Source organism: Salvelinus namaycush, chromosome 5, assembly GCF_016432855.1.
Source record: "Salvelinus namaycush isolate Seneca chromosome 5, SaNama_1.0, whole genome shotgun sequence".
NCBI classification, from domain to species: Eukaryota; Metazoa; Chordata; class Actinopteri; order Salmoniformes; family Salmonidae; genus Salvelinus; species Salvelinus namaycush.
Window position 1 is genome coordinate 42,189,653 of NC_052311.1, and position 6,877 is coordinate 42,196,529.

The following is a 6,877-nucleotide window of genomic DNA, read 5'->3' on the forward strand; positions in this document are numbered from 1 at the left end:
GCCGATAAAGAAATGTACACTATACATGAGAATGATCAGCAATGTCTCGTGGAGTCATTCATTCTGTGATGGGAATACATGCATTGGGTGGGAGTTTGTGTGTGTGCATCGCATGTGTGTGAGTTAGTGGGTCCAGAGTCCCAGGGTCCACGTCATCTTGCCTTGACCATCTGGCTGGACAATCGGGGAGTGTGTGAACAGCTGGTGATGGATGGACGATGGCTATTGTAGAGGAAGGAATGGACATCCGTCACCCATCATTCTGGGAAAACATTTGGACCTAGTGTAGCCCACTGCTTCCCCAATCCCAAAATTGATTCAAATGATTGACATACAAATAGAACTGTAAATGCCTCCCCACCCCCAAAAAAATACAGTTTTTTTCTGATGCTTCTTTCCTAACATACTTGCCAGAGCGAGTCATATAAATAGCTTTTTACGATTAGCTTTTTGAACTTTCCCTGAACCTGTGTGATAAGATAAAGTGTCTTCAGCAAATTGAGTGAGCAGTGTTTTGCTGTCCTGTCGATACCAGTGCAGATGGTAGATATAGATGTGTCTAGATCTGTTTTTTATGGTGTTTTTTCTGACCACTTGACACAAGCACTCAGGATGATGAGTTAATTATGCCAGTGGTCAGATAGTGTATTGAACAACGTAACGAAGCTTTGTTGCGCCTTGCTAAATCAGGCAAGGCGTTGTAGCAAACAAGTCTTTGGTTGTCTAGGCAACGCCCCCCCCCTCCCTGCAACACACATAGAAATAGAATGAATAGGACAGACTTGGCACCTCTTACCCTGGCAATTTGACTACTAAACTCATGGGTACATTCGTAATGTCTACCTGGTATGGTAATGCAACAATTTCCATGGTAATGTAGAATATAAATTCTAATTATGTAAACTGATGTGGCTCATACAATGACATGTATTTTTTGTAATGTTGAGTTAAAAAAAGACTCCAATTACAACAAGAGTCATATCAAGCCATATTTGATATATGGACAAACGGCTTAACCAAATTATTTTGCACCCATTTTGTGAATTCGCATGGCCAAGTTGCAGTATGAGATATCCCCAAGGTATGTTTGAGCAAAACACTCACTTGGTAACACCCATATCTTTAAAACCTGTAAGCGAAATCAGTACAGGAATCCAATTAACCCCCTAGAGTCGATTGACACACCGGTGCGTCAATCTAAGTTACAGTACATTAAAAAAAAATCCCCGTCAAAATCCTGCTATTTGGTAGTGTCCAAACACAAACTAATGAGACCTCACTGTGGAAAGGGGAGATTCTAACGAACACGGGGGTGTTTTCCGTTTTGCTCTAGGACCCCTACGACATTCAGATGTTCTTTGTTTCTGGCCATTTTGTGCCTGTAATCGAACCCACAAATGCTGACGCTCCAGATACTCATCTAGTCTAAGGAAGGCCAGTTTTATTGCTTCTTTAAATAGCACAGCAGTTTTAAGATGTGCTAGCATAATTGCAAAAGGGTTTTCTAATTTATCAATTTGACTTTTAAAATGATTAACTTGGATTAGCTAACACAACGTGCCATTGGAACACAGGGGTGATGGTTGCTGATAATGGGCCTCTGTACGCCTATGTAGGTATTCCATTAAAAAATCTGCCGTTTTCAACTACATTAGTAATTTTCAACATTAACAATGTCTACACTGTATTTCTGATCAATGTGATGTTACTTTAATGGACAAAAAATTTGCTTTTGTTTTAAAAAACAAGGACATTTCTAAGTGACCCCAAACTTTTGAATGGTACAGTACCAGTCAAAAGTTTAGACACACCTACTCATTCAAGGGTTTTTCTTTATTTTGCTATTTTCTACATTGTATAATAATAGTGAAGACATCAAAACTATGAAATAACATATGGAATCATGTAGTAACCAAAAAAGTGTTCAACAAATCAAAATATATGTTATATCTGAGATTCTTCAAAGTAGCCACCCTTTGCCTTGATGACAGCTTTGCACTCTCCTAGATTTAGGACAGACACTTCAAAACCTTGTTTCTTATGATACATTTTTTGACTGTCCTTTTTGCCATTCATGAATATGTTATTCAGTGCTTTTCTATGGGCTTTAGTAATAAAGGACAAAATCTATATTTTTTTCAAATCATTTTTTTGGATAAAATAAAAAATATATACCCAAAGAGGTCCTAAAATTGAAAAATGTAATTTGACCATCTTAAAACAATTCCATATGTCAGCTTAGCACCCCCTCCTCCCCCAACGTCTTAGACTTTAAAGAATTAAACATAACGTAAAGAGGAAATGTCATGAAACAAGAAGACATGAAGCAATTAGACGAAAGCCCACAGTACATGTTCATCTATAGCGGAATAATGGTGTGTTGTGCTCGGGGCGTAAAACGAAAGCCATTGTCACTGACTGGATTTGCTCCTTTTCTGTTTAAATGTGCCAGTGATCCAGGACAGTGGTGGTGGGAGAGGAAACTAACTAGTGTATTCTCTGGGCATACTGTAAATGTAGGCTGCGTTAGCTCACGTTCACACAGCTAACGGCTGTTTTGTTGAGGAGATGGCAAGGCAATTGCCCTTTCCCATTAGAGACAAAGTCCCTGTACGCACGTCCGCATGCATGCACACACACACACCCACACGCACTGTGGATTGATCAATAGCAACCTGTTGATGCCTGTTCTGTGCTGTTGTTACCTAACACCTTTTACCTGAGAGAGGAGAGATCATTGGCTAGAAACTTCATGGGAGAGAGAAATAGAGAGAGTAAAATACTGAAGGAAAGAGAGTCTTAAGAGAGAGAGAGAATGCTCTGAGTGAGATGTTCTTGGCCAGTAAACAGATTTAGTGCGAAAAGCATTGGGTGGTGTTGACAGAACAGAGTTGAGGTTCCATCATCGCTGGTAGTGGTGCCAGCCTCACTGGGACTAGATCAGATTACGATGTAAACCTCAACACTGATGCTGAACAGGAAGTGTAACCCAGCAAAGTGGATTTTGTTTTGCATGAGTGCATGCTGAAATAGTGACGATTGGCACTACCACTGACACATTTTTATAGATTTCTTTGTCCTGAGTAAAAGTTGATATCACATACACGCTTAGGGGAAAAAAGTTCCAGAAGGGTTCTTTCATTGTCCCCATAGGAGAACCATTTTTGGTTCCAAGTATAACCCTTTTTAGTTCCATGTAGAACCCTCTGTGGGAAAGGTTCTACATGGAACCGAAACGGGTTGTACCTCGAACCAAAAAGGGTTCTTCAAAGTGTTCCTCTAAGAGTGTACACAGGTTTGGTTGAACTGTTATTTCTGACGTACACATGATTCCCCATTTGAGTTGAGCAGTTGTAGGAAGTGAAGGGGTCACAGAGGTCATGCAAGGGGCTTGGGGTTTCAAGGACAGAGGCGAAAAATAAGGGGTTTAGCTGTAGCGTCTGTAGCATCTCCTCTATCTGCCGCTGAAAAATCTCCGGAGGACGGCCTGACCATGAATGCCTGATGAGTCTGAAGACAGAGGGTCATTCTACCCGGGGCCTGTGGGTGGAAGTCCGGGAGCCATGATGAATGCTGTGGCAGAGTGGGCGGTGGCAGTTTTTTACTCCTGGGTGGGAGGTCTGGTCAAGGGCCACATAACTGCGCTGCTTCTTAGAGGAATACTTCCCGTGCCTGGGTCCCACCACTGTAGGTGGATCCTGGCTGGCTCCTTGTTGTTGTTCCAGACGCTGGTCCACCAGAAGGCCAAACGTCCTCTGCTCTACAGGGGCCTTGAGGAGAGCGATTGAGAAAGGGAGAGAGCCAAGGCCCACTCACTGCATTCCTCCTCTCCTCGTCTTGTCTGTTTGTCAAGAGTTTGTCACTGTGGGTTGTCGCTTCTCCTTCTTCTCCTCTCACTCGGCACTACAGAGCTTCTTTTTATGGAACGGTCATAGCTTGCTAAATAAACATATTTAAAGTACATTCTTAGACAAAAGGGTTCCAAAAGGGTTCAGCGGCCGTCCCCAAAGGAGAACCCTTTTTAGTTCCAGGTAGAACCCTCTGTGGAAAGGGTTCTACATGGAACCAAATGGGATTCTTTAAGGCTTCTCCTACTTTAAAGGGTTCTCCTATGGAGACAGCCGAATAACCCTTTCTGGTTTTAGATAGCACCTTTCTTCTAAGAAAGGTCATTAACGGGCCTGATTTGAAGTGGTCCGTCTCCCCAGCGAATATGTACTGTATCATGATGAGTGGCTGTCTGCTTTTCATCCCTTCATCTGTCTCCAGCCAGGCCCTGTGCCTGCCTCAGCCTACCCTGTGACGGACACGTTGCCGTGAGAGCCTCATTTAAATGTTCTCATCGTAAAAGCACATGAATAAATACGAAATTGATGAGAGGGACCAAGAGATCAAGAAAAGTGAGCGCAGTGTGCTACATTGCAAACCCTGAGCAGCTCTGTAGAGACCCTTCTACCTCCTACCCCCTCCTCAGTGTTATGCATCAGCCCGCACATTCACTTCCCTGAATGTTGTTGACAAGCACCAGTGTTTTATCATCCCCGCTATCTCTGCTACTGCATCTTTGTTTGGGGAGAGGGGTAAGCATGGTTTTGTTAATGTAATGAAGGAGCACACTGGGGTTAAATCACCTCTTTCTCACTCTCTTTCGATCCCCGTATCTCACTTTTAGGCTCTTTTGAGCCTTGTTTTTCAAAGATGACGCAAATGTTTATTTTTTATGGTTTTGCTTTGGACCTGCTTCTGCCTGATTTCCCCCCCGACATTCCAGTACCACTTCGTTAGTGCTTAAAATATACAGTATGTTATGTATAAAGTGGGGCCGACGTTTCTGACACAACTCAGTGTCTCACAAGCAATATAGGGAGCGTTAATGAAATGCAATCGTCCACAATTTTTCAAGGCATCGTCGCCGTGCTCCACGCTCCACTGAGCATATGACTAACAGCATTTCCTGATAGAAAATGGAGTAATGTTAAGCTCCGTTATCTGTGGAGGGAACAGTGCTCTTAATTTATTTGTCAGGGAGAGTGTGTGAGGGAGACTATTTAATTAGCATTCAGCCCTGTTGATTGAATGACTGATACTATGTGTTTAAAGTGGAGACGGTGGCCTGGTGCAGACGTATTCTGAGTGCATCTGCAAGTAGTGGCTGAGCCTAATGGAGACAGAGTCTCGTTCACAGTATTGTTGCCAGGGAACCAAAGACGAAGCATTAAAGGGGTATTCCACTTCAAAATCAAAGTCAGTCAGATGTTTTTAGACCTTTTTTAAAGCAGTCTAATGTCAAGATGACCATCTTTATAAACTTTATTCATAACTATATTATTTTCTAACAATGCACACATGTGGAATAGATGGGCAATACAAAACTATACAATTGTACATTTGTTGGTGTTTAATTTTGAGGTGTTTCAATGTCAAAACACTCAGATAGGTATACAGTTCCTTTCCCAGAGTCACAGAGAGAGGGAGAAGGAAAGGGGGTTAGACAGATTATTCAGCGTTTTTGTGTTTGCCAAACATACAAGATGCAAAGTGACTTGTCGTCATACTGTAAGTCCAGTGGAAAGTGCTTATCAGAACAATGCTATTTGATGGCAGTTGATGATGGAGGTGACTTGCCTAGTTAAAGGTTAAATATACAAATAAATACTGTTGAGGTCTTTCTCGAACCCAATGATCTGCTCAAACCGGCTCAAACCAACGCCTGCCTTGCAGTTGCTCAGGCATCAGATGAGTGTCACTGTGAATCGGGTTGAAAATCCATACTTATAGGAGTTATTTTAGTGACACTTGCCTCCTTGTCCCACATAAACAACTATGCGGCTCTGACAATAAACCACTGTTGAGGAAATATTAGCATGCAGATTCCACTGTTGTTTTTTTCTACCACATTTTGTCCAGTATAGTGTTTGCATTGTTCTTCAGGGAGCTCTGCACTCCATGCCCTGTGCTCCGGGAGCTAGCTAGCATGGTGGCTTCTGTCAGAGGGGATACGTTACAGTTAATGCCGTAGCTCTCAGCATCACACTAATGGCCATAGTGTCCATTTGCACATGTGGAAAACAAATGGAGAAAGTTGTGAATTAGCGTGTCGGCATTGGACATCAAATGACTGACCTAGGGATATGAGTACCACCCTACATCCCACTGCTGGCCTGAAGCTAAGCAGGGTTGTTCCTGGTCGGTCCATGAATGGGAGACCAGATGCTGCTGGAAGTGGTGTTTGAGAGCCAGTAGGAGGCACACTTTTTTCTGGTCTAAAAAAATATATTTCCCATTGCACCAGGGCAATGATTGGGGACATTGCCCTGTGTAGGGGGCCGTCTTTCGGGTGGGATGTTAACCGCGGTGTCCTGACTAAATTCCCAATCTGGCCCTCATACCATCATGGCCACCTAATCATCCCAAGCCTCCAGTTGGCTCATTCATCCCGCTTCCTCTCCCCTGTAACTATTCCCCAGGTCATTGCTGTAAATGAGAACGTGTTCTCAGTCAACTTACCTGGTAAAATGATTCCCGTACTAGTACAGGAATGTGGAAAGTATGCCATTATCATTCCAAGAGAGCTATTGTGCTTGTGGTGGGGGTTTAGGGAAGGATATGTGTGTGCTATGTTACTTTTATACAGTATTATAACTGTAAGGAACTTTTGGCATGGACTGAGGAGGAGACATTGTGAAACCGTTTTGATAGTCGGTAATGACCCTTGCTAACCATGTATGGTTTTCCCAGTTGCTGTAATCTCCTAGCTATTTATTTGATCTGTGTTCTAGATCTATTACAGGGCATGTCACTCAGGATCCCTTCTCTGTTGAGTTTCTCTGGCAGAAAGGGCAGGGTCTTGTCAAAGGGACTCATTGTGCAGGGCCCT

General features: G+C 42.9%; 1 protein-coding gene across 1 annotated transcript in view; it reads left to right on the top strand.

The window, feature by feature from the left end:
* The window catches only part of LOC120048275 (myelin basic protein-like), a 46,814-nt gene that overhangs the window by 39,470 nt on the left and 467 nt on the right, over positions 1-6,877 (top strand). The gene's annotated exons all lie outside the window — the stretch shown is intronic.